At 50.8% G+C, this 26,533-nt stretch overlaps 15 non-coding genes across 15 annotated transcripts; all 15 read left to right on the top strand.

The window, feature by feature from the left end:
• Positions 1-619: 619 nt before the first annotated feature.
• Positions 620-693, top strand: trnat-agu (transfer RNA threonine (anticodon AGU)). Its single transcript has one exon. It is a non-coding gene; the product is annotated as a tRNA-Thr (tRNA).
• Positions 694-2,193: 1,500 nt separating this feature from the next.
• Positions 2,194-2,267, top strand: trnat-agu (transfer RNA threonine (anticodon AGU)). Its single transcript has one exon. It is a non-coding gene; the product is annotated as a tRNA-Thr (tRNA).
• A 1,500-nt stretch (positions 2,268-3,767) lies between these two features.
• On the top strand, positions 3,768-3,841 carry trnat-agu (transfer RNA threonine (anticodon AGU)). The gene has a single exon. It is a non-coding gene; the product is annotated as a tRNA-Thr (tRNA).
• Positions 3,842-5,341: 1,500 nt separating this feature from the next.
• Positions 5,342-5,415, top strand: trnat-agu (transfer RNA threonine (anticodon AGU)). The gene has a single exon. It is a non-coding gene; the product is annotated as a tRNA-Thr (tRNA).
• Positions 5,416-6,915: 1,500 nt separating this feature from the next.
• On the top strand, positions 6,916-6,989 carry trnat-agu (transfer RNA threonine (anticodon AGU)). The gene has a single exon. It is a non-coding gene; the product is annotated as a tRNA-Thr (tRNA).
• Positions 6,990-8,489: 1,500 nt separating this feature from the next.
• trnat-agu (transfer RNA threonine (anticodon AGU)) lies at positions 8,490-8,563 on the top strand. The gene has a single exon. It is a non-coding gene; the product is annotated as a tRNA-Thr (tRNA).
• A 1,500-nt stretch (positions 8,564-10,063) lies between these two features.
• Positions 10,064-10,137, top strand: trnat-agu (transfer RNA threonine (anticodon AGU)). Its single transcript has one exon. It is a non-coding gene; the product is annotated as a tRNA-Thr (tRNA).
• Positions 10,138-11,637: 1,500 nt separating this feature from the next.
• Positions 11,638-11,711, top strand: trnat-agu (transfer RNA threonine (anticodon AGU)). The gene has a single exon. It is a non-coding gene; the product is annotated as a tRNA-Thr (tRNA).
• A 1,500-nt stretch (positions 11,712-13,211) lies between these two features.
• Positions 13,212-13,285, top strand: trnat-agu (transfer RNA threonine (anticodon AGU)). Its single transcript has one exon. It is a non-coding gene; the product is annotated as a tRNA-Thr (tRNA).
• Positions 13,286-14,785: 1,500 nt separating this feature from the next.
• trnat-agu (transfer RNA threonine (anticodon AGU)) lies at positions 14,786-14,859 on the top strand. The gene has a single exon. It is a non-coding gene; the product is annotated as a tRNA-Thr (tRNA).
• Positions 14,860-16,359: 1,500 nt separating this feature from the next.
• Positions 16,360-16,433, top strand: trnat-agu (transfer RNA threonine (anticodon AGU)). Its single transcript has one exon. It is a non-coding gene; the product is annotated as a tRNA-Thr (tRNA).
• Positions 16,434-17,933: 1,500 nt separating this feature from the next.
• Positions 17,934-18,007, top strand: trnat-agu (transfer RNA threonine (anticodon AGU)). Its single transcript has one exon. It is a non-coding gene; the product is annotated as a tRNA-Thr (tRNA).
• Positions 18,008-19,507: 1,500 nt separating this feature from the next.
• trnat-agu (transfer RNA threonine (anticodon AGU)) lies at positions 19,508-19,581 on the top strand. Its single transcript has one exon. It is a non-coding gene; the product is annotated as a tRNA-Thr (tRNA).
• A 1,500-nt stretch (positions 19,582-21,081) lies between these two features.
• trnat-agu (transfer RNA threonine (anticodon AGU)) lies at positions 21,082-21,155 on the top strand. Its single transcript has one exon. It is a non-coding gene; the product is annotated as a tRNA-Thr (tRNA).
• A 1,500-nt stretch (positions 21,156-22,655) lies between these two features.
• trnat-agu (transfer RNA threonine (anticodon AGU)) lies at positions 22,656-22,729 on the top strand. The gene has a single exon. It is a non-coding gene; the product is annotated as a tRNA-Thr (tRNA).
• The last annotated feature ends 3,804 nt before the right edge of the window (positions 22,730-26,533 follow it).

The following is a 26,533-nucleotide window of genomic DNA, read 5'->3' as shown; positions in this document are numbered from 1 at the left end:
AGGAGTTCAAGGCTTCAGGAAAGTGACTCATCTCCCTGATCTGTCGGGTAATCAGGGAGGGGCAGTGAACCCTACCCGATCGAGTGACGGCGATATCCCGGGAATCCGTTTCTTAAAAGGGGCAGGTCCTAAGCGGACACCTGCTATCGGTCGGGAATAAGTTGAGAACTGGAGCGAGGGAGTGTAATCAAAGTGAAAGACAATGACCACCGCGAGGCATGAGGCAGGAAGTGAGTGTAGAGCTGCTGCTACAAAGCTCAGAGTTAGTGCTAATGGATCACCCTTCGCTGTTCACTGTTTACACTGACTCCTGCTCAGTTCCCTGCAGTGACACTTTTCCTCTTGGTGTGAGGTTCCCTCTGAGCGTAATGACACCCTTAATGGGCCCACAGAGGATGACACATCCTCTTTATCCTGTCAGTTTAAAGAGGTGAAAGCCTCGAATACAAGAGCAGACTGTGTTTTTCTGTGCCGTTTGCGTGGAGAATGTTGAGTCGTGAACTCTCTCTCCTTTGCAATTCTCACTGAGCAAGATTGAGACGGAAAGCACACTGCCGAGTTTGTCTGTTCAAGTGATGAATGAACTGCACCTGAGCACGATCGCGGGCCGTCGCCATCAGGCGCCATGGCTTAGTTGGATAAAGCGCCTGTCTAGTAAACAGGAGATCCTGGGTTCGAATCCCAGTGGTGCCTGCTTGCTGTGTCCAAAGTTCGCGTGTGCTTCTTCTGGCCCGCGCAGAGCTGCCGGTCAAACAGCCGAACGTTCTGTCGCGCTGTCTTATGATTTGGCGATCCTGGTATTATTCCAGCAGTCACTGTTTCTTCTACCTGGAATTTCTTCCCGCTGTTCCACAAGCTCTCCTGCTTCTCATTCACTAGTTTTCGACCACCTTCATTCCCAGGTCGGTGGGAACAACGACGTGAGATGGAGACACTGCAGACTTACCAGGGACTGCTGTGGCAAACGCGCACACACACTCCACCAGCCGAACACCCTCATTCTCTGCTGTCACCGTTCATTCATTTTACACCAACAGAAATTAGATCCTCCTTCTCCTCGAGTGGGAGTGCAGTTGTCTTTTGTTTTTCTGCTGGAGAAGGGAAAGAGAAACATTGCTGCTGAAGGTGGTTATGGAGTGATGGACAGTCACCACAGTGTGTACAACTCACTTGGCAAGGTTTCCTCTCAGCGTCACTTGAGGGGTGGGGTCGGGGGGCTGGGGTGCGGGCGGGGTCCCTGCTTAGCAATCCTAGTTTGCAAATTCCAGACCTGGATACAACTCCCAGTCTGGTCATGAAGCTTTATTGCTCTTCTTGTGAATTATCCGATTGAAAACGAATTCCTAGTTACGCACAGAATGCACCCGCTGATCCTGCCAGAGTCAGCCCAGTGATTGTTTGCATTCATCTAGAAGGGCAAAGGCAGCAGATACACGGGTAAACTACCTCCGCAAATCCCCCTGCTATCATCTCAGCTTTCTGAGTTGGAACGATCTCGCTGTCGCTTCACTATCGCTGGGTCAAAGTCCTGGAACCCCCAACCCTAGCAGTCTCACGGTTGGAGCTCCGTGCAGAGGAGTTCAAGGCTTCAGGAAAGTGACTCATCCCCCTGATCTGTCGGGTAATCAGGGAGGGGCAGTGAACCCTACCCGATCGAGTGACGGCGATATCCCGGGAATCCGTTTCTTAAAAGGGGCAGGTCCTAAGCGGACACCTGCTATCGGTCGGGAATAAGTTGAGAACTGGAGCGAGGGAGTGTAATCAAAGTGAAAGACAATGACCACCGCGAGGCATGAGGCAGGAAGTGAGTGTAGAGCTGCTGCTACAAAGCTCAGAGTTAGTGCTAATGGATCACCCTTCGCTGTTCACTGTTTACTCTGACTCCTGCTCAGTTCCCTGCAGTGACACTTTTCCTCTTGGTGTGAGGTTCCCTCTGAGCGTAATGACACCCTTAATGGGCCCACAGAGGATGACACATCCTCTTTATCCTGTCAGTTTAAAGAGGTGAAAGCCTCGAATACAAGAGCAGACTGTGTTTTTCTGTGCCGTTTGCGTGGAGAATGTTGAGTCGTGAACTCTCTCTCCTTTGCAATTCTCACTGAGCAAGATTGAGACGGAAAGCACACTGCCGAGTTTGTCTGATCAAGTGATGAATGAACTGCACCTGAGCACGATCGCGGGCAGTCGCCATCAGGCGCCATGGCTTAGTTGGATAAAGCGCCTGTCTAGTAAACAGGAGATCCTGGGTTCGAATCCCAGTGGTGCCTGCTTGCTGTGTCCAAAGTTCGCGTGTGCTTCTTCTGGCCCGAGCAGAGCTGCCGGTCAAACAGCCGAACGTTCTGTCGCGCTGTCTTATGATTTGGCGATCCTGGTATTATTCCAGCAGTCACTGTTTCTTCTACCTGGAATTTCTTCCCGCTGTTCCACAAGCTCTCCTGCTTCTCATTCACTAGTTTTCGACCACCTTCATTCCCAGGTCGGTGGGAACAACGACGTGAGATGGAGACACTGCAGACTTACCAGGGACTGCTGTGGCAAACGCGCACACACACTCCACCAGCCGAACACCCTCATTCTCTGCTGTCACCGTTCATTCATTTTACACCAACAGAAATTAGATCCTCCTTCTCCTCGAGTGGGAGTGCAGTTGTCTTTTGTTTTTCTGCTGGAGAAGGGAAAGAGAAACATTGCTGCTGAAGGTGGTTATGGAGTGATGGACAGTCACCACAGTGTGTACAACTCACTTGGCAAGGTTTCCTCTCAGCGTCACTTGAGGGGTGGGGTCGGGGGGCTGGGGTGTGGGCGGGGTCCCTGCTTAGCAATCCGAGTTTGCAAAGTCCAGACCTGGATACAACTCCCAGTCTGGTCATGAAGCTTTATTGCTCTTCTTGTGAATTATCCGATTGAAAACGAATTCCTAGTTACGCACAGAATGCACCCGCTGATCCTGCCAGAGTCAGCCCAGTGATTGTTTGCATTCATCGAGAAGGGCAAAGGCAGCAGATACACGGGTAAACTACCTCCGCAAATCCCCCTGCTATCATCTCAGCTTTCTGAGTTGGAAAGATCTCGCTGTCGCTTCACTATCGCTGGGTCAAAGTCCTGGAACCCCCAACCCTAGCAGTCTCACGGTTGGAGCTCCGTGCAGAGGAGTTCAAGGCTTCAGGAAAGTGACTCATCTCCCTGATCTGTCGGGTAATCAGGGAGGGGCAGTGAACCCTACCCGATCGAGTGACGGCGATATCCCGGGAATCCGTTTCTTAAAAGGGGCAGGTCCTAAGCGGACACCTGCTATCGGTCGGGAATAAGTTGAGAACTGGAGCGAGGGAGTGTAATCAAAGTGAAAGACAATGACCACCGCGAGGCATGAGGCAGGAAGTGAGTGTAGAGCTGCTGCTACAAAGCTCAGAGTTAGTGCTAATGGATCACCCTTCGCTGTTCACTGTTTACACTGACTCCTGCTCAGTTCCCTGCAGTGACACTTTTCCTCTTGGTGTGAGGTTCCCTCTGAGCGTAATGACACCCTTAATGGGCCCACAGAGGATGACACATCCTCTTTATCCTGTCAGTTTAAAGAGGTGAAAGCCTCGAATACAAGAGCAGACTGTGTTTTTCTGTGCCGTTTGCGTGGAGAATGTTGAGTCGTGAACTCTCTCTCCTTTGCAATTCTCACTGAGCAAGATTGAGACGGAAAGCACACTGCCGAGTTTGTCTGATCAAGTGATGAATGAACTGCACCTGAGCACGATCGTGGACCGTCGCCATCAGGCGCCATGGCTTAGTTGGATAAAGCGCCTGTCTAGTAAACAGGAGATCCTGGGTTCGAATCCCAGTGGTGCCTGCTTGCTGTGTCCAAAGTTCGCGTGTGCTTCTTCTGGCCCGAGCAGAGCTGCCGGTCAAACAGCCGAACGTTCTGTCGCGCTGTCTTATGATTTGGCGATCCTGGTATTATTCCAGCAGTCACTGTTTCTTCTACCTGGAATTTCTTCCCGCTGTTCCACAAGCTCTCCTGCTTCTCATTCACTAGTTTTCGAACACCTTCATTCCCAGGTCGGTGGGAACAACGACGTGAGATGGAGACACTGCAGACTTACCAGGGACTGCTGTGGCAAACGCGCACACACACTCCACCAGCCGAACACCCTCATTCTCTGCTGTCACCGTTCATTCATTTTACACCAACAGAAATTAGATCCTCCTTCTCCTCGAGTGGGAGTGCAGTTGTCTTTTGTTTTTCTGCTGGAGAAGGGAAAGAGAAACATTGCTGCTGAAGGTGGTTATGGAGTGATGGACAGTCACCACAGTGTGTACAACTCACTTGGCAAGGTTTCCTCTCAGCGTCACTTGAGGGGTGGGGTCGGGGGGCTGGGGTGTGGGCGGGGTCCCTGCTTAGCAATCCGAGTTTGCAAAGTCCAGACCTGGATACAACTCCCAGTCTGGTCATGAAGCTTTATTGCTCTTCTTGTGAATTATCCGATTGAAAACGAATTCCTAGTTACGCACAGAATGCACCCGCTGATCCTGCCAGAGTCAGCCCAGTGATTGTTTGCATTCATCTAGAAGGGCAAAGGCAGCAGATACACGGGTAAACTACCTCCGCAAATCCCCCTGCTATCATCTCAGCTTTCTGAGTTGGAAAGATCTCGCTGTCGCTTCACTATCGCTGGGTCAAAGTCCTGGAACCCCCAACCCTAGCAGTCTCACGGTTGGAGCTCCGTGCAGAGGAGTTCAAGGCTTCAGGAAAGTGACTCATCCCCCTGATCTGTCGGGTAATCAGGGAGGGGCAGTGAACCCTACCCGATCGAGTGACGGCGATATCCCGGGAATCCGTTTCTTAAAAGGGGCAGGTCCTAAGCGGACACCTGCTATCGGTCGGGAATAAGTTGAGAACTGGAGCGAGGGAGTGTAATCAAAGTGAAAGACAATGACCACCGCGAGGCATGAGGCAGGAAGTGAGTGTAGAGCTGCTGCTACAAAGCTCAGAGTTAGTGCTAATGGATCACCCTTCGCTGTTCACTGTTTACACTGACTCCTGCTCAGTTCCCTGCAGTGACACTTTTCCTCTTGGTGTGAGGTTCCCTCTGAGCGTAATGACACCCTTAATGGGCCCACAGAGGATGACACATCCTCTTTATCCTGTCAGTTTAAAGAGGTGAAAGCCTCGAATACAAGAGCAGACTGTGTTTTTCTGTGCCGTTTGCGTGGAGAATGTTGAGTCGTGAACTCTCTCTCCTTTGCAATTCTCACTGAGCAAGATTGAGACGGAAAGCACACTGCCGAGTTTGTCTGATCAAGTGATGAATGAACTGCACCTGAGCACGATCGCGGGCAGTCGCCATCAGGCGCCATGGCTTAGTTGGATAAAGCGCCTGTCTAGTAAACAGGAGATCCTGGGTTCGAATCCCAGTGGTGCCTGCTTGCTGTGTCCAAAGTTCGCGTGTGCTTCTTCTGGCCCGAGCAGAGCTGCCGGTCAAACAGCCGAACGTTCTGTCGCGCTGTCTTATGATTTGGCGATCCTGGTATTATTCCAGCAGTCACTGTTTCTTCTACCTGGAATTTCTTCCCGCTGTTCCACAAGCTCTCCTGCTTCTCATTCACTAGTTTTCGACCACCTTCATTCCCAGGTCGGTGGGAACAACGACGTGAGATGGAGACACTGCAGACTTACCAGGGACTGCTGTGGCAAACGCGCACACACACTCCACCAGCCGAACACCCTCATTCTCTGCTGTCACCGTTCATTCATTTTACACCAACAGAAATTAGATCCTCCTTCTCCTCGAGTGGGAGTGCAGTTGTCTTTTGTTTTTCTGCTGGAGAAGGGAAAGAGAAACATTGCTGCTGAAGGTGGTTATGGAGTGATGGACAGTCACCACAGTGTGTACAACTCACTTGGCAAGGTTTCCTCTCAGCGTCACTTGAGGGGTGGGGTCGGGGGGCTGGGGTGTGGGCGGGGTCCCTGCTTAGCAATCCGAGTTTGCAAAGTCCAGACCTGGATACAACTCCCAGTCTGGTCATGAAGCTTTATTGCTCTTCTTGTGAATTATCCGATTGAAAACGAATTCCTAGTTACGCACAGAATGCACCCGCTGATCCTGCCAGAGTCAGCCCAGTGATTGTTTGCATTCATCTAGAAGGGCAAAGGCAGCAGATACACGGGTAAACTACCTCCGCAAATCCCCCTGCTATCATCTCAGCTTTCTGAGTTGGAACGATCTCGCTGTCGCTTCACTATCGCTGGGTCAAAGTCCTGGAACCCCCAACCCTAGCAGTCTCACGGTTGGAGCTCCGTGCAGAGGAGTTCAAGGCTTCAGGAAAGTGACTCATCCCCCTGATCTGTCGGGTAATCAGGGAGGGGCAGTGAACCCTACCCGATCGAGTGACGGCGATATCCCGGGAATCCGTTTCTTAAAAGGGGCAGGTCCTAAGCGGACACCTGCTATCGGTCGGGAATAAGTTGAGAACTGGAGCGAGGGAGTGTAATCAAAGTGAAAGACAATGACCACCGCGAGGCATGAGGCAGGAAGTGAGTGTAGAGCTGCTGCTACAAAGCTCAGAGTTAGTGCTAATGGATCACCCTTCGCTGTTCACTGTTTACACTGACTCCTGCTCAGTTCCCTGCAGTGACACTTTTCCTCTTGGTGTGAGGTTCCCTCTGAGCGTAATGACACCCTTAATGGGCCCACAGAGGATGACACATCCTCTTTATCCTGTCAGTTTAAAGAGGTGAAAGCCTCGAATACAAGAGCAGACTGTGTTTTTCTGTGCCGTTTGCGTGGAGAATGTTGAGTCGTGAACTCTCTCTCCTTTGCAATTCTCACTGAGCAAGATTGAGACGGAAAGCACACTGCCGAGTTTGTCTGATCAAGTGATGAATGAACTGCACCTGAGCACGATCGCGGGCAGTCGCCATCAGGCGCCATGGCTTAGTTGGATAAAGCGCCTGTCTAGTAAACAGGAGATCCTGGGTTCGAATCCCAGTGGTGCCTGCTTGCTGTGTCCAAAGTTCGCGTGTGCATCTTCAGGCCCGAGCAGAGCTGCCGGTCAAACAGCCGAACGTTCTGTCGCGCTGTCTTATGATTTGGCGATCCTGGTATTATTCCAGCAGTCACTGTTTCTTCTACCTGGAATTTCTTCCCGCTGTTCCCCAAGCTCTCCTGCTTCTCATTCACTAGTTTTCGACCACCTTCATTCCCAGGTCGGTGGGAACAACGACGTGAGATGGAGACACTGCAGACTTACCAGGGACTGCTGTGGCAAACGCGCACACACACTCCACCAGCCGAACACCCTCATTCTCTGCTGTCACCGTTCATTCATTTTACACCAACAGAAATTAGATCCTCCTTCTCCTCGAGTGGGAGTGCAGTTGTCTTTTGTTTTTCTGCTGGAGAAGGGAAAGAGAAACATTGCTGCTGAAGGTGGTTATGGAGTGATGGACAGTCACCACAGTGTGTACAACTCACTTGGCAAGGTTTCCTCTCAGCGTCACTTGAGGGGTGGGGTCGGGGGGCTGGGGTGCGGGCGGGGTCCCTGCTTAGCAATCCTAGTTTGCAAATTCCAGACCTGGATACAACTCCCAGTCTGGTCATGAAGCTTTATTGCTCTTCTTGTGAATTATCCGATTGAAAACGAATTCCTAGTTACGCACAGAATGCACCCGCTGATCCTGCCAGAGTCAGCCCAGTGATTGTTTGCATTCATCTAGAAGGGCAAAGGCAGCAGATACACGGGTAAACTACCTCCGCAAATCCCCCTGCTATCATCTCAGCTTTCTGAGTTGGAAAGATCTCGCTGTCGCTTCACTATCGCTGGGTCAAAGTCCTGGAACCCCCAACCCTAGCAGTCTCACGGTTGGAGCTCCGTGCAGAGGAGTTCAAGGCTTCAGGAAAGTGACTCATCTCCCTGATCTGTCGGGTAATCAGGGAGGGGCAGTGAACCCTACCCGATCGAGTGACGGCGATATCCCGGGAATCCGTTTCTTAAAAGGGGCAGGTCCTAAGCGGACACCTGCTATCGGTCGGGAATAAGTTGAGAACTGGAGCGAGGGAGTGTAATCAAAGTGAAAGACAATGACCACCGCGAGGCATGAGGCAGGAAGTGAGTGTAGAGCTGCTGCTACAAAGCTCAGAGTTAGTGCTAATGGATCACCCTTCGCTGTTCACTGTTTACACTGACTCCTGCTCAGTTCCCTGCAGTGACACTTTTCCTCTTGGTGTGAGGTTCCCTCTGAGCGTAATGACACCCTTAATGGGCCCACAGAGGATGACACATCCTCTTTATCCTGTCAGTTTAAAGAGGTGAAAGCCTCGAATACAAGAGCAGACTGTGTTTTTCTGTGCCGTTTGCGTGGAGAATGTTGAGTCGTGAACTCTCTCTCCTTTGCAATTCTCACTGAGCAAGATTGAGACGGAAAGCACACTGCCGAGTTTGTCTGATCAAGTGATGAATGAACTGCACCTGAGCACGATCGCAAGCAGTCGCCATCAGGCGCCATGGCTTAGTTGGATAAAGCGCCTGTCTAGTAAACAGGAGATCCTGGGTTCGAATCCCAGTGGTGCCTGCTTGCTGTGTCCAAAGTTCGCGTGTGCTTCTTCTGGCCCGAGCAGAGCTGCCGGTCAAACAGCCGAACGTTCTGTCGCGCTGTCTTATGATTTGGCGATCCTGGTATTATTCCAGCAGTCACTGTTTCTTCTACCTGGAATTTCTTCCCGCTGTTCCACAAGCTCTCCTGCTTCTCATTCACTAGTTTTCGACCACCTTCATTCCCAGGTCGGTGGGAACAACGACGTGAGATGGAGACACTGCAGACTTACCAGGGACTGCTGTGGCAAACGCGCACACACACTCCACCAGCCGAACACCCTCATTCTCTGCTGTCACCGTTCATTCATTTTACACCAACAGAAATTAGATCCTCCTTCTCCTCGAGTGGGAGTGCAGTTGTCTTTTGTTTTTCTGCTGGAGAAGGGAAAGAGAAACATTGCTGCTGAAGGTGGTTATGGAGTGATGGACAGTCACCACAGTGTGTACAACTCACTTGGCAAGGTTTCCTCTCAGCGTCACTTGAGGGGTGGGGTCGGGGGGCTGGGGTGCGGGCGGGGTCCCTGCTTAGCAATCCTAGTTTGCAAATTCCAGACCTGGATACAACTCCCAGTCTGGTCATGAAGCTTTATTGCTCTTCTTGTGAATTATCCGATTGAAAACGAATTCCTAGTTACGCACAGAATGCACCCGCTGATCCTGCCAGAGTCAGCCCAGTGATTGTTTGCATTCATCTAGAAGGGCAAAGGCAGCAGATACACGGGTAAACTACCTCCGCAAATCCCCCTGCTATCATCTCAGCTTTCTGAGTTGGAACGATCTCGCTGTCGCTTCACTATCGCTGGGTCAAAGTCCTGGAACCCCCAACCCTAGCAGTCTCACGGTTGGAGCTCCGTGCAGAGGAGTTCAAGGCTTCAGGAAAGTGACTCATCTCCCTGATCTGTCGGGTAATCAGGGAGGGGCAGTGAACCCTACCCGATCGAGTGACGGCGATATCCCGGGAATCCGTTTCTTAAAAGGGGCAGGTCCTAAGCGGACACCTGCTATCGGTCGGGAATAAGTTGAGAACTGGAGCGAGGGAGTGTAATCAAAGTGAAAGACAATGACCACCGCGAGGCATGAGGCAGGAAGTGAGTGTAGAGCTGCTGCTACAAAGCTCAGAGTTAGTGCTAATGGATCACCCTTCGCTGTTCACTGTTTACACTGACTCCTGCTCAGTTCCCTCCAGTGACACTTTTCCTCTTGGTGTGAGGTTCCCTCTGAGCGTAATGACACCCTTAATGGGCCCACAGAGGATGACACATCCTCTTTATCCTGTCAGTTTAAAGAGGTGAAAGCCTCGAATACAAGAGCAGACTGTGTTTTTCTGTGCCGTTTGCGTGGAGAATGTTGAGTCGTGAACTCTCTCTCCTTTGCAATTCTCACTGAGCAAGATTGAGACGGAAAGCACACTGCCGAGTTTGTCTGTTCAAGTGATGAATGAACTGCACCTGAGCACGATCGCGGGCCGTCGCCATCAGGCGCCATGGCTTAGTTGGATAAAGCGCCTGTCTAGTAAACAGGAGATCCTGGGTTCGAATCCCAGTGGTGCCTGCTTGCTGTGTCCAAAGTTCGCGTGTGCTTCTTCTGGCCCGCGCAGAGCTGCCGGTCAAACAGCCGAACGTTCTGTCGCGCTGTCTTATGATTTGGCGATCCTGGTATTATTCCAGCAGTCACTGTTTCTTCTACCTGGAATTTCTTCCCGCTGTTCCACAAGCTCTCCTGCTTCTCATTCACTAGTTTTCGACCACCTTCATTCCCAGGTCGGTGGGAACAACGACGTGAGATGGAGACACTGCAGACTTACCAGGGACTGCTGTGGCAAACGCGCACACACACTCCACCAGCCGAACACCCTCATTCTCTGCTGTCACCGTTCATTCATTTTACACCAACAGAAATTAGATCCTCCTTCTCCTCGAGTGGGAGTGCAGTTGTCTTTTGTTTTTCTGCTGGAGAAGGGAAAGAGAAACATTGCTGCTGAAGGTGGTTATGGAGTGATGGACAGTCACCACAGTGTGTACAACTCACTTGGCAAGGTTTCCTCTCAGCGTCACTTGAGGGGTGGGGTCGGGGGGCTGGGGTGCGGGCGGGGTCCCTGCTTAGCAATCCTAGTTTGCAAATTCCAGACCTGGATACAACTCCCAGTCTGGTCATGAAGCTTTATTGCTCTTCTTGTGAATTATCCGATTGAAAACGAATTCCTAGTTACGCACAGAATGCACCCGCTGATCCTGCCAGAGTCAGCCCAGTGATTGTTTGCATTCATCTAGAAGGGCAAAGGCAGCAGATACACGGGTAAACTACCTCCGCAAATCCCCCTGCTATCATCTCAGCTTTCTGAGTTGGAACGATCTCGCTGTCGCTTCACTATCGCTGGGTCAAAGTCCTGGAACCCCCAACCCTAGCAGTCTCACGGTTGGAGCTCCGTGCAGAGGAGTTCAAGGCTTCAGGAAAGTGACTCATCCCCCTGATCTGTCGGGTAATCAGGGAGGGGCAGTGAACCCTACCCGATCGAGTGACGGCGATATCCCGGGAATCCGTTTCTTAAAAGGGGCAGGTCCTAAGCGGACACCTGCTATCGGTCGGGAATAAGTTGAGAACTGGAGCGAGGGAGTGTAATCAAAGTGAAAGACAATGACCACCGCGAGGCATGAGGCAGGAAGTGAGTGTAGAGCTGCTGCTACAAAGCTCAGAGTTAGTGCTAATGGATCACCCTTCGCTGTTCACTGTTTACTCTGACTCCTGCTCAGTTCCCTGCAGTGACACTTTTCCTCTTGGTGTGAGGTTCCCTCTGAGCGTAATGACACCCTTAATGGGCCCACAGAGGATGACACATCCTCTTTATCCTGTCAGTTTAAAGAGGTGAAAGCCTCGAATACAAGAGCAGACTGTGTTTTTCTGTGCCGTTTGCGTGGAGAATGTTGAGTCGTGAACTCTCTCTCCTTTGCAATTCTCACTGAGCAAGATTGAGACGGAAAGCACAATGCCGAGTTTGTCTGTTCAAGTGATGAATGAACTGCACCTGAGCACGATCGCGGGCAGTCGCCATCAGGCGCCATGGCTTAGTTGGATAAAGCGCCTGTCTAGTAAACAGGAGATCCTGGGTTCGAATCCCAGTGGTGCCTGCTTGCTGTGTCCAAAGTTCGCGTGTGCTTCTTCTGGCCCGAGCAGAGCTGCCGGTCAAACAGCTGAACGTTCTGTCGCGCTGTCTTATGATTTGGCGATCCTGGTATTATTCCAGCAGTCACTGTTTCTTCTACCTGGAATTTCTTCCCGCTGTTCCACAAGCTCTCCTGCTTCTCATTCACTAGTTTTCGACCACCTTCATTCCCAGGTCGGTGGGAACAACGACGTGAGATGGAGACACTGCAGACTTACCAGGGACTGCTGTGGCAAACGCGCACACACACTCCACCAGCCGAACACCCTCATTCTCTGCTGTCACCGTTCATTCATTTTACACCAACAGAAATTAGATCCTCCTTCTCCTCGAGTGGGAGTGCAGTTGTCTTTTGTTTTTCTGCTGGAGAAGGGAAAGAGAAACATTGCTGCTGAAGGTGGTTATGGAGTGATGGACAGTCACCACAGTGTGTACAACTCACTTGGCAAGGTTTCCTCTCAGCGTCACTTGAGGGGTGGGGTCGGGGGGCTGGGGTGTGGGCGGGGTCCCTGCTTAGCAATCCGAGTTTGCAAAGTCCAGACCTGGATACAACTCCCAGTCTGGTCATGAAGCTTTATTGCTCTTCTTGTGAATTATCCGATTGAAAACGAATTCCTAGTTACGCACAGAATGCACCCGCTGATCCTGCCAGAGTCAGCCCAGTGATTGTTTGCATTCATCGAGAAGGGCAAAGGCAGCAGATACACGGGTAAACTACCTCCGCAAATCCCCCTGCTATCATCTCAGCTTTCTGAGTTGGAAAGATCTCGCTGTCGCTTCACTATCGCTGGGTCAAAGTCCTGGAACCCCCAACCCTAGCAGTCTCACGGTTGGAGCTCCGTGCAGAGGAGTTCAAGGCTTCAGGAAAGTGACTCATCTCCCTGATCTGTCGGGTAATCAGGGAGGGGCAGTGAACCCTACCCGATCGAGTGACGGCGATATCCCGGGAATCCGTTTCTTAAAAGGGGCAGGTCCTAAGCGGACACCTGCTATCGGTCGGGAATAAGTTGAGAACTGGAGCGAGGGAGTGTAATCAAAGTGAAAGACAATGACCACCGCGAGGCATGAGGCAGGAAGTGAGTGTAGAGCTGCTGCTACAAAGCTCAGAGTTAGTGCTAATGGATCACCCTTCGCTGTTCACTGTTTACACTGACTCCTGCTCAGTTCCCTGCAGTGACACTTTTCCTCTTGGTGTGAGGTTCCCTCTGAGCGTAATGACACCCTTAATGGGCCCACAGAGGATGACACATCCTCTTTATCCTGTCAGTTTAAAGAGGTGAAAGCCTCGAATACAAGAGCAGACTGTGTTTTTCTGTGCCGTTTGCGTGGAGAATGTTGAGTCGTGAACTCTCTCTCCTTTGCAATTCTCACTGAGCAAGATTGAGACGGAAAGCACACTGCCGAGTTTGTCTGATCAAGTGATGAATGAACTGCACCTGAGCACGATCGTGGACCGTCGCCATCAGGCGCCATGGCTTAGTTGGATAAAGCGCCTGTCTAGTAAACAGGAGATCCTGGGTTCGAATCCCAGTGGTGCCTGCTTGCTGTGTCCAAAGTTCGCGTGTGCTTCTTCTGGCCCGAGCAGAGCTGCCGGTCAAACAGCCGAACGTTCTGTCGCGCTGTCTTATGATTTGGCGATCCTGGTATTATTCCAGCAGTCACTGTTTCTTCTACCTGGAATTTCTTCCCGCTGTTCCACAAGCTCTCCTGCTTCTCATTCACTAGTTTTCGACCACCTTCATTCCCAGGTCGGTGGGAACAACGACGTGAGATGGAGACACTGCAGACTTACCAGGGACTGCTGTGGCAAACGCGCACACACACTCCACCAGCCGAACACCCTCATTCTCTGCTGTCACCGTTCATTCATTTTACACCAACAGAAATTAGATCCTCCTTCTCCTCGAGTGGGAGTGCAGTTGTCTTTTGTTTTTCTGCTGGAGAAGGGAAAGAGAAACATTGCTGCTGAAGGTGGTTATGGAGTGATGGACAGTCACCACAGTGTGTACAACTCACTTGGCAAGGTTTCCTCTCAGCGTCACTTGAGGGGTGGGGTCGGGGGGCTGGGGTGCGGGCGGGGTCCCTGCTTAGCAATCCTAGTTTGCAAATTCCAGACCTGGATACAACTCCCAGTCTGGTCATGAAGCTTTATTGCTCTTCTTGTGAATTATCCGATTGAAAACGAATTCCTAGTTACGCACAGAATGCACCCGCTGATCCTGCCAGAGTCAGCCCAGTGATTGTTTGCATTCATCTAGAAGGGCAAAGGCAGCAGATACACGGGTAAACTACCTCCGCAAATCCCCCTGCTATCATCTCAGCTTTCTGAGTTGGAACGATCTCGCTGTCGCTTCACTATCGCTGGGTCAAAGTCCTGGAACCCCCAACCCTAGCAGTCTCACGGTTGGAGCTCCGTGCAGAGGAGTTCAAGGCTTCAGGAAAGTGACTCATCTCCCTGATCTGTCGGGTAATCAGGGAGGGGCAGTGAACCCTACACGATCGAGTGACGGCGATATCCCGGGAATCCGTTTCTTAAAAGGGGCAGGTCCTAAGCGGACACCTGCTATCGGTCGGGAATAAGTTGAGAACTGGAGCGAGGGAGTGTAATCAAAGTGAAAGACAATGACCACCGCGAGGCATGAGGCAGGAAGTGAGTGTAGAGCTGCTGCTACAAAGCTCAGAGTTAGTGCTAATGGATCACCCTTCGCTGTTCACTGTTTACACTGACTCCTGCTCAGTTCCCTCCAGTGACACTTTTCCTCTTGGTGTGAGGTTCCCTCTGAGCGTAATGACACCCTTAATGGGCCCACAGAGGATGACACATCCTCTTTATCCTGTCAGTTTAAAGAGGTGAAAGCCTCGAATACAAGAGCAGACTGTGTTTTTCTGTGCCGTTTGCGTGGAGAATGTTGAGTCGTGAACTCTCTCTCCTTTGCAATTCTCACTGAGCAAGATTGAGACGGAAAGCACACTGCCGAGTTTGTCTGTTCAAGTGATGAATGAACTGCACCTGAGCACGATCGCGGGCCGTCGCCATCAGGCGCCATGGCTTAGTTGGATAAAGCGCCTGTCTAGTAAACAGGAGATCCTGGGTTCGAATCCCAGTGGTGCCTGCTTGCTGTGTCCAAAGTTCGCGTGTGCTTCTTCTGGCCCGCGCAGAGCTGCCGGTCAAACAGCCGAACGTTCTGTCGCGCTGTCTTATGATTTGGCGATCCTGGTATTATTCCAGCAGTCACTGTTTCTTCTACCTGGAATTTCTTCCCGCTGTTCCACAAGCTCTCCTGCTTCTCATTCACTAGTTTTCGACCACCTTCATTCCCAGGTCGGTGGGAACAACGACGTGAGATGGAGACACTGCAGACTTACCAGGGACTGCTGTGGCAAACGCGCACACACACTCCACCAGCCGAACACCCTCATTCTCTGCTGTCACCGTTCATTCATTTTACACCAACAGAAATTAGATCCTCCTTCTCCTCGAGTGGGAGTGCAGTTGTCTTTTGTTTTTCTGCTGGAGAAGGGAAAGAGAAACATTGCTGCTGAAGGTGGTTATGGAGTGATGGACAGTCACCACAGTGTGTACAACTCACTTGGCAAGGTTTCCTCTCAGCGTCACTTGAGGGGTGGGGTCGGGGGGCTGGGGTGTGGGCGGGGTCCCTGCTTAGCAATCCGAGTTTGCAAAGTCCAGACCTGGATACAACTCCCAGTCTGGTCATGAAGCTTTATTGCTCTTCTTGTGAATTATCCGATTGAAAACGAATTCCTAGTTACGCACAGAATGCACCCGCTGATCCTGCCAGAGTCAGCCCAGTGATTGTTTGCATTCATCGAGAAGGGCAAAGGCAGCAGATACACGGGTAAACTACCTCCGCAAATCCCCCTGCTATCATCTCAGCTTTCTGAGTTGGAAAGATCTCGCTGTCGCTTCACTATCGCTGGGTCAAAGTCCTGGAACCCCCAACCCTAGCAGTCTCACGGTTGGAGCTCCGTGCAGAGGAGTTCAAGGCTTCAGGAAAGTGACTCATCTCCCTGATCTGTCGGGTAATCAGGGAGGGGCAGTGAACCCTACCCGATCGAGTGACGGCGATATCCCGGGAATCCGTTTCTTAAAAGGGGCAGGTCCTAAGCGGACACCTGCTATCGGTCGGGAATAAGTTGAGAACTGGAGCGAGGGAGTGTAATCAAAGTGAAAGACAATGACCACCGCGAGGCATGAGGCAGGAAGTGAGTGTAGAGCTGCTGCTACAAAGCTCAGAGTTAGTGCTAATGGATCACCCTTCGCTGTTCACTGTTTACACTGACTCCTGCTCAGTTCCCTGCAGTGACACTTTTCCTCTTGGTGTGAGGTTCCCTCTGAGCGTAATGACACCCTTAATGGGCCCACAGAGGATGACACATCCTCTTTATCCTGTCAGTTTAAAGAGGTGAAAGCCTCGAATACAAGAGCAGACTGTGTTTTTCTGTGCCGTTTGCGTGGAGAATGTTGAGTCGTGAACTCTCTCTCCTTTGCAATTCTCACTGAGCAAGATTGAGACGGAAAGCACACTGCCGAGTTTGTCTGATCAAGTGATGAATGAACTGCACCTGAGCACGATCGTGGACCGTCGCCATCAGGCGCCATGGCTTAGTTGGATAAAGCGCCTGTCTAGTAAACAGGAGATCCTGGGTTCGAATCCCAGTGGTGCCTGCTTGCTGTGTCCAAAGTTCGCGTGTGCTTCTTCTGGCCCGAGCAGAGCTGCCGGTCAAACAGCCGAACGTTCTGTCGCGCTGTCTTATGATTTGGCGATCCTGGTATTATTCCAGCAGTCACTGTTTCTTCTACCTGGAATTTCTTCCCGCTGTTCCACAAGCTCTCCTGCTTCTCATTCACTAGTTTTCGAACACCTTCATTCCCAGGTCGGTGGGAACAACGACGTGAGATGGAGACACTGCAGACTTACCAGGGACTGCTGTGGCAAACGCGCACACACACTCCACCAGCCGAACACCCTCATTCTCTGCTGTCACCGTTCATTCATTTTACACCAACAGAAATTAGATCCTCCTTCTCCTCGAGTGGGAGTGCAGTTGTCTTTTGTTTTTCTGCTGGAGAAGGGAAAGAGAAACATTGCTGCTGAAGGTGGTTATGGAGTGATGGACAGTCACCACAGTGTGTACAACTCACTTGGCAAGGTTTCCTCTCAGCGTCACTTGAGGGGTGGGGTCGGGGGGCTGGGGTGTGGGCGGGGTCCCTGCTTAGCAATCCGAGTTTGCAAAGTCCAGACCTGGATACAACTCCCAGTCTGGTCATGAAGCTTTATTGCTCTTCTTGTGAATTATCCGATTGAAAACGAATTCCTAGTTACGCACAGAATGCACCCGCTGATCCTGCCAGAGTCAGCCCAGTGATTGTTTGCATTCATCTAGAAGGGCAAAGGCAGCAGATACACGGGTAAACTACCTCCGCAAATCCCCCTGCTATCATCTCAGCTTTCTGAGTTGGAAAGATCTCGCTGTCGCTTCACTATCGCTGGGTCAAAGTCCTGGAACCCCCAACCCTAGCAGTCTCACGGTTGGAGCTCCGTGCAGAGGAGTTCAAGGCTTCAGGAAAGTGACTCATCCCCCTGATCTGTCGGGTAATCAGGGAGGGGCAGTGAACCCTACCCGATCGAGTGACGGCGATATCCCGGGAATCCGTTTCTTAAAAGGGGCAGGTCCTAAGCGGACACCTGCTATCGGTCGGGAATAAGTTGAGAACTGGAGCGAGGGAGTGTAATCAAAGTGAAAGACAATGACCACCGCGAGGCATGAGGCAGGAAGTGAGTGTAGAGCTGCTGCTACAAAGCTCAGAGTTAGTGCTAATGGATCACCCTTCGCTGTTCACTGTTTACACTGACTCCTGCTCAGTTCCCTGCAGTGACACTTTTCCTCTTGGTGTGAGGTTCCCTCTGAGCGTAATGACACCCTTAATGGGCCCACAGAGGATGACACATCCTCTTTATCCTGTCAGTTTAAAGAGGTGAAAGCCTCGAATACAAGAGCAGACTGTGTTTTTCTGTGCCGTTTGCGTGGAGAATGTTGAGTCGTGAACTCTCTCTCCTTTGCAATTCTCACTGAGCAAGATTGAGACGGAAAGCACACTGCCGAGTTTGTCTGATCAAGTGATGAATGAACTGCACCTGAGCACGATCGCGGGCAGTCGCCATCAGGCGCCATGGCTTAGTTGGATAAAGCGCCTGTCTAGTAAACAGGAGATCCTGGGTTCGAATCCCAGTGGTGCCTGCTTGCTGTGTCCAAAGTTCGCGTGTGCTTCTTCTGGCCCGAGCAGAGCTGCCGGTCAAACAGCCGAACGTTCTGTCGCGCTGTCTTATGATTTGGCGATCCTGGTATTATTCCAGCAGTCACTGTTTCTTCTACCTGGAATTTCTTCCCGCTGTTCCACAAGCTCTCCTGCTTCTCATTCACTAGTTTTCGACCACCTTCATTCCCAGGTCGGTGGGAACAACGACGTGAGATGGAGACACTGCAGACTTACCAGGGACTGCTGTGGCAAACGCGCACACACACTCCACCAGCCGAACACCCTCATTCTCTGCTGTCACCGTTCATTCATTTTACACCAACAGAAATTAGATCCTCCTTCTCCTCGAGTGGGAGTGCAGTTGTCTTTTGTTTTTCTGCTGGAGAAGGGAAAGAGAAACATTGCTGCTGAAGGTGGTTATGGAGTGATGGACAGTCACCACAGTGTGTACAACTCACTTGGCAAGGTTTCCTCTCAGCGTCACTTGAGGGGTGGGGTCGGGGGGCTGGGGTGTGGGCGGGGTCCCTGCTTAGCAATCCGAGTTTGCAAAGTCCAGACCTGGATACAACTCCCAGTCTGGTCATGAAGCTTTATTGCTCTTCTTGTGAATTATCCGATTGAAAACGAATTCCTAGTTACGCACAGAATGCACCCGCTGATCCTGCCAGAGTCAGCCCAGTGATTGTTTGCATTCATCTAGAAGGGCAAAGGCAGCAGATACACGGGTAAACTACCTCCGCAAATCCCCCTGCTATCATCTCAGCTTTCTGAGTTGGAAAGATCTCGCTGTCGCTTCACTATCGCTGGGTCAAAGTCCTGGAACCCCCAACCCTAGCAGTCTCACGGTTGGAGCTCCGTGCAGAGGAGTTCAAGGCTTCAGGAAAGTGACTCATCCCCCTGATCTGTCGGGTAATCAGGGAGGGGCAGTGAACCCTACCCGATCGAGTGACGGCGATATCCCGGGAATCCGTTTCTTAAAAGGGGCAGGTCCTAAGCGGACACCTGCTATCGGTCGGGAATAAGTTGAGAACTGGAGCGAGGGAGTGTAATCAAAGTGAAAGACAATGACCACCGCGAGGCATGAGGCAGGAAGTGAGTGTAGAGCTGCTGCTACAAAGCTCAGAGTTAGTGCTAATGGATCACCCTTCGCTGTTCACTGTTTACACTGACTCCTGCTCAGTTCCCTGCAGTGACACTTTTCCTCTTGGTGTGAGGTTCCCTCTGAGCGTAATGACACCCTTAATGGGCCCACAGAGGATGACACATCCTCTTTATCCTGTCAGTTTAAAGAGGTGAAAGCCTCGAATACAAGAGCAGACTGTGTTTTTCTGTGCCGTTTGCGTGGAGAATGTTGAGTCGTGAACTCTCTCTCCTTTGCAATTCTCACTGAGCAAGATTGAGACGGAAAGCACACTGCCGAGTTTGTCTGATCAAGTGATGAATGAACTGCACCTGAGCACGATCGTGGGCAGTCGCCATCAGGCGCCATGGCTTAGTTGGATAAAGCGCCTGTCTAGTAAACAGGAGATCCTGGGTTCGAATCCCAGTGGTGCCTGCTTGCTGTGTCCAAAGTTCGCGTGTGCATCTTCAGGCCCGAGCAGAGCTGCCGGTCAAACAGCCGAACGTTCTGTCGCGCTGTCTTATGATTTGGCGATCCTGGTATTATTCCAGCAGTCACTGTTTCTTCTACCTGGAATTTCTTCCCGCTGTTCCCCAAGCTCTCCTGCTTCTCATTCACTAGTTTTCGACCACCTTCATTCCCAGGTCGGTGGGAACAACGACGTGAGATGGAGACACTGCAGACTTACCAGGGACTGCTGTGGCAAACGCGCACACACACTCCACCAGCCGAACACCCTCATTCTCTGCTGTCACCGTTCATTCATTTTACACCAACAGAAATTAGATCCTCCTTCTCCTCGAGTGGGAGTGCAGTTGTCTTTTGTTTTTCTGCTGGAGAAGGGAAAGAGAAACATTGCTGCTGAAGGTGGTTATGGAGTGATGGACAGTCACCACAGTGTGTACAACTCACTTGGCAAGGTTTCCTCTCAGCGTCACTTGAGGGGTGGGGTCGGGGGGCTGGGGTGCGGGCGGGGTCCCTGCTTAGCAATCCTAGTTTGCAAATTCCAGACCTGGATACAACTCCCAGTCTGGTCATGAAGCTTTATTGCTCTTCTTGTGAATTATCCGATTGAAAACGAATTCCTAGTTACGCACAGAATGCACCCGCTGATCCTGCCAGAGTCAGCCCAGTGATTGTTTGCATTCATCTAGAAGGGCAAAGGCAGCAGATACACGGGTAAACTACCTCCGCAAATCCCCCTGCTATCATCTCAGCTTTCTGAGTTGGAACGATCTCGCTGTCGCTTCACTATCGCTGGGTCAAAGTCCTGGAACCCCCAACCCTAGCAGTCTCACGGTTGGAGCTCCGTGCAGAGGAGTTCAAGGCTTCAGGAAAGTGACTCATCCCCCTGATCTGTCGGGTAATCAGGGAGGGGCAGTGAACCCTACCCGATCGAGTGACGGCGATATCCCGGGAATCCGTTTCTTAAAAGGGGCAGGTCCTAAGCGGACACCTGCTATCGGTCGGGAATAAGTTGAGAACTGGAGCGAGGGAGTGTAATCAAAGTGAAAGACAATGACCACCGCGAGGCATGAGGCAGGAAGTGAGTGTAGAGCTGCTGCTACAAAGCTCAGAGTTAGTGCTAATGGATCACCCTTCGCTGTTCACTGTTTACACTGACTCCTGCTCAGTTCCCTGCAGTGACACTTTTCCTCTTGGTGTGAGGTTCCCTCTGAGCGTAATGACACCCTTAATGGGCCCACAGAGGATGACACATCCTCTTTATCCTGTCAGTTTAAAGAGGTGAAAGCCTCGAATACAAGAGCAGACTGTGTTTTTCTGTGCCGTTTGCGTGGAGAATGTTGAGTCGTGAACTCTCTCTCCTTTGCAATTCTCACTGAGCAAGATTGAGACGGAAAGCACACTGCCGAGTTTGTCTGATCAAGTGATGAATGAACTGCACCTGAGCACGATCGCGGGCAGTCGCCATCAGGCGCCATGGCTTAGTTGGATAAAGCGCCTGTCTAGTAAACAGGAGATCCTGGGTTCGAATCCCAGTGGTGCCTGCTTGCTGTGTCCAAAGTTCGCGTGTGCTTCTTCTGGCCCGAGCAGAGCTGCCGGTCAAACAGCCGAACGTTCTGTCGCGCTGTCTTATGATTTGGCGATCCTGGTATTATTCCAGCAGTCACTGTTTCTTCTACCTGGAATTTCTTCCCGCTGTTCCACAAGCTCTCCTGCTTCTCATTCACTAGTTTTCGACCACCTTCATTCCCAGGTCGGTGGGAACAACGACGTGAGATGGAGACACTGCAGACTTACCAGGGACTGCTGTGGCAAACGCGCACACACACTCCACCAGCCGAACACCCTCATTCTCTGCTGTCACCGTTCATTCATTTTACACCAACAGAAATTAGATCCTCCTTCTCCTCGAGTGGGAGTGCAGTTGTCTTTTGTTTTTCTGCTGGAGAAGGGAAAGAGAAACATTGCTGCTGAAGGTGGTTATGGAGTGATGGACAGTCACCACAGTGTGTACAACTCACTTGGCAAGGTTTCCTCTCAGCGTCACTTGAGGGGTGGGGTCGGGGGGCTGGGGTGCGGGCGGGGTCCCTGCTTAGCAATCCTAGTTTGCAAATTCCAGACCTGGATACAACTCCCAGTCTGGTCATGAAGCTTTATTGCTCTTCTTGTGAATTATCCGATTGAAAACGAATTCCTAGTTACGCACAGAATGCACCCGCTGATCCTGCCAGAGTCAGCCCAGTGATTGTTTGCATTCATCTAGAAGGGCAAAGGCAGCAGATACACGGGTAAACTACCTCCGCAAATCCCCCTGCTATCATCTCAGCTTTCTGAGTTGGAAAGATCTCGCTGTCGCTTCACTATCGCTGGGTCAAAGTCCTGGAACCCCCAACCCTAGCAGTCTCACGGTTGGAGCTCCGTGCAGAGGAGTTCAAGGCTTCAGGAAAGTGACTCATCCCCCTGATCTGTCGGGTAATCAGGGAGGGGCAGTGAACCCTACCCGATCGAGTGACGGCGATATCCCGGGAATCCGTTTCTTAAAAGGGGCAGGTCCTAAGCGGACACCTGCTATCGGTCGGGAATAAGTTGAGAACTGGAGCGAGGGAGTGTAATCAAAGTGAAAGACAATGACCACCGCGAGGCATGAGGCAGGAAGTGAGTGTAGAGCTGCTGCTACAAAGCTCAGAGTTAGTGCTAATGGATCACCCTTCGCTGTTCACTGTTTACACTGACTCCTGCTCAGTTCCCTGCAGTGACACTTTTCCTCTTGGTGTGAGGTTCCCTCTGAGCGTAATGACACCCTTAATGGGCCCACAGAGGATGACACATCCTCTTTATCCTGTCAGTTTAAAGAGGTGAAAGCCTCGAATACAAGAGCAGACTGTGTTTTTCTGTGCCGTTTGCGTGGAGAATGTTGAGTCGTGAACTCTCTCTCCTTTGCAATTCTCACTGAGCAAGATTGAGACGGAAAGCACAATGCCGAGTTTGTCTGATCAAGTGATGAATGAACTGCACCTGAGCACGTTCGCGGGCAGTCGCCATCAGGCGCCATGGCTTAGTTGGATAAAGCGCCTGTCTAGTAAACAGGAGATCCTGGGTTCGAATCCCAGTGGTGCCTGCTTGCTGTGTCCAAAGTTCGCGTGTGCTTCTTCTGGCCCGAGCAGAGCTGCCGGTCAAACAGCCGAACGTTCTGTCGCGCTGTCTTATGATTTGGCGATCCTGGTATTATTCCAGCAGTCACTGTTTCTTCTACCTGGAATTTCTTCCCGCTGTTCCACAAGCTCTCCTGCTTCTCATTCACTAGTTTTCGACCACCTTCATTCCCAGGTCGGTGGGAACAACGACGTGAGATGGAGACACTGCAGACTTACCAGGGACTGCTGTGGCAAACGCGCACACACACTCCACCAGCCGAACACCCTCATTCTCTGCTGTCACCGTTCATTCATTTTACACCAACAGAAATTAGATCCTCCTTCTCCTCGAGTGGGAGTGCAGTTGTCTTTTGTTTTTCTGCTGGAGAAGGGAAAGAGAAACATTGCTGCTGAAGGTGGTTATGGAGTGATGGACAGTCACCACAGTGTGTACAACTCACTTGGCAAGGTTTCCTCTCAGCGTCACTTGAGGGGTGGGGTCGGGGGGCTGGGGTGCGGGCGGGGTCCCTGCTTAGCAATCCTAGTTTGCAAATTCCAGACCTGGATACAACTCCCAGTCTGGTCATGAAGCTTTATTGCTCTTCTTGTGAATTATCCGATTGAAAACGAATTCCTAGTTACGCACAGAATGCACCCGCTGATCCTGCCAGAGTCAGCCCAGTGATTGTTTGCATTCATCTAGAAGGGCAAAGGAAGCAGATACACGGGTAAACTACCTCCGCAAATCCCCCTGCTATCATCTCAGCTTTCTGACTTGGAAAGATCTCGCTGTCGCTTCACTATCGCTGGGTCAAAGTCCTGGAACCCCCAACCCTAGCAGTCTCACGGTTGGAGCTCCGTGCAGAGGAGTTCAAGGCTTCAGGAAAGTGACTCATCCCCCTGATCTGTCGGGTAATCAGGGAGGGGCAGTGAACCCTACCCGATCGAGTGACGGCGATATCCCGGGAATCCGTTCTTAAAAGGGGCAGGTCCTAAGCGGACACCTGCTATCGGTCGGGAATAAGTTGAGAACTGGAGCGAGGGAGTGTAATCAAAGTGAAAGACAATGACCACCGCGAGGCATGAGGCAGGAAGTGAGTGTAGAGCTGCTGCTACAAAGCTCAGAGTTAGTGATAATGGATCACCCTTCGCTGTTCACTGTTTACACTGACTCCTGGTCAGTTCCCTGCAGTGACACTTTTCCTCTTGGTGTGAGGTTCCCTCTGAGCGTAATGACACCATTAATGGGCCCACAGAGGATGACACATCCTCTTTATCCTGTCAGTTTAAAGAGGTGAAAGCCTCGAATACAAGAGCAGACTGTGTTTTTCTGTGCCGTTTGCGTGGAGAATGTTGAGTCGTGAACTCTCTCTCCTTTGCAATTCTCACTGAGCAAGATTGAGACGGAAAGCACAATGCCGAGTTTGTCTGTTCAAGTGATGAATGAACTGCACCTGAGCACGATCGCAGGAAGTCGCCATCAGGCGCCGTGGCTTAGTTGGATAATGCGCCTGTCTAGTAAACCGGAGATCATGGGTTCGAATCCCAGTAGTGCCTGCTTTCTGTGTCCAAAGTTCGCGTGTGCATCTTCTGGCCCGAGCCGAGCTGCCGGTCAAACAGCTGAACATTCTGTCGCGCTGTCTTATGATTTGGCAATCCTGGTATTATTCCAGCAGTCACTGTTTCTTCTTCCTGGAATTTCTTCCCGCTGTTCCACAAGCTCTCCTGCTTCTCATTCACTAGTTTTCGACCACCTTCATTCCCAGGTCGGTGGGAACAACGACGTGAGATGGAGACACTGCAGACTTACCAGGGACTGCTGTGGCAAACGCGCACACACACTCCACCAGCCGAACACCCTCATTGTCTGCTGTCACCGTTCATTCATTTTACACCAACAGAAAATAGATCCTCCTTCTCCTCGAGTGGGAGTGCAGTTGTCTTTTGTTTTTCTGCTGGAGAAGGGAAAGAGAAACATTGCTGCTGAAGGTGGTAATGGAGTGATGGACAGTCACCACAGTGTGTACAACTCACTTGGCAAGGTTTCCTCTCAGCGTCACTTGAGGGGTGGGGTCGGGGGGCTGGCGTGTGGGCGGGGTCCCTGCTTAGCAATCCGAGTTTGCAAAGTCCAGACCTGGATACAACTCCCAGTCTGGTCATGAAGCTTTATTGCTCTTCTTGTGAATTATCCGATTGAAAACGAATTCCTAGTTACGCACAGAATGCACCCGCTGATCCTGCCAGAGTCAGCCCAGTGATTGTCTGCATTCATCTAGAAGGGCAAAGGCAGCAGATACACGGGTAAACTACCTCCGCAAGCGCAAACTGTGTTTTTCTGCGCCGTTTGCTTGGAGAATGTTGAGTCGTGAACTCTGTGTTTTCGCAAAAGCGTGGCTTCTTTGCAATTCTCAAATAATTGCTCTCACAAGAATCTGTTTGATAACATTTACTAAGACATCCAATTTCAACATCTACGAACTGTTTTGCCTCCATCCCATCTTGAAAAAGCAGGCTGTAGAATCCCATCAATGTGATTTGTCCTACTCCTCGGCAAACTTATCGATTCCAAATAAAGGTGGCTCCTTCAGAGAAGTGAATTTAACCTATTGCTTCAGTGCCAGTGATTTTCATGAGGAACACAAAGTCTCCCTTTGCCTTCTGGTTCCTCACTTGCTATGCTCCCTTCATGACTCCTCATTTTGCCATATCTTCTGTTACCAATTGAACATTATTCATTGCAGCCATTTCATGTAATCATGACGCAATGACACAGATCACTGACAATGTGAAAAGGTATAAAGCCTTTCCAATCAATTAATTAACTAACTGTGATGTTGCAGTTCATGATAATGCAAATTGTTTTAAAATATTGAGTAATAAGCCTAGTTAATGAGAGAGGGAAACTGTGCAAATTGCTAGACATCACAGTGTGAAGTAATAAGAACGAACAAACAGATTTCAAAGTCATAGAAATTATTCAAATCTGCTTGGTGCTGTACAAATGTCAGTGTAGCAGGATTGTTCAATTACATACATGTCCCACTCAGCTGACCAAATCACATCTTTCTTTCCTATCGAGTAGTAGATTTGTTAAGAGTCTTCAATATAAACTGGAAATTCATTTAATCAAAATTCAGTGCTATCATGTAGAATGTGCACTGTTTCCAACTTTGAACTCCATTATACTTACCTGGTTCTAATCTTTCAGGACTATACCCCCAAAAAGGCAAATACCTCTGCCTGGGGCTACAAGGGCAATCCACACGAGTGGCTCCACTAGGCTCTATTTCTGAGATACAGCCACCACCACCCCCCCCCCCCAAACTCCTCCACTGAAATGTTGTGCATGTATTACAAGAGTCCATGCTTTCAGTTGATATTGCAGTAAGTCCTTTGGCAGTGAAACGTTTAACACTTGAATCCTCAATGTGTTCTGAAAGAGAAGCAAAGCACGGATATGACCCCTCTGCGGCACTTTAACATCCTCAGATGGAGTGAGAGAGCCGGACAGGGAGGGAAATAATATGTGGCACCAGGAGCCGGTGGCTGAGGAGCAGAATAGGAAGGGAGGAAAGTGCTGGCGGCGAGGGAGAATGATAAACCAGCAGCATCTGACCAGCAGCTGCTGCTCAATCGACAACAGGGCAGCAGCAGCCTCGGCGATCCGGGACTACCAAGTAACGAGAGTGAATGAGAGAGTGGGGCTTTCTTTTCGTGAAAGCATGAAATCATGATTAAGTAAAACAGCTGGATTGTTTTTATCCTCTATCTGTCCTCCCTCGTTTCTT

Source organism: Hemiscyllium ocellatum, chromosome 26 (assembly GCF_020745735.1).
Source record: "Hemiscyllium ocellatum isolate sHemOce1 chromosome 26, sHemOce1.pat.X.cur, whole genome shotgun sequence".
In the NCBI taxonomy this organism is placed as follows: domain Eukaryota; kingdom Metazoa; phylum Chordata; class Chondrichthyes; order Orectolobiformes; family Hemiscylliidae; genus Hemiscyllium; species Hemiscyllium ocellatum.
Note: the sequence above shows the minus strand (reverse complement) of the source record. Positions and strands in the feature narration are given on the sequence as shown.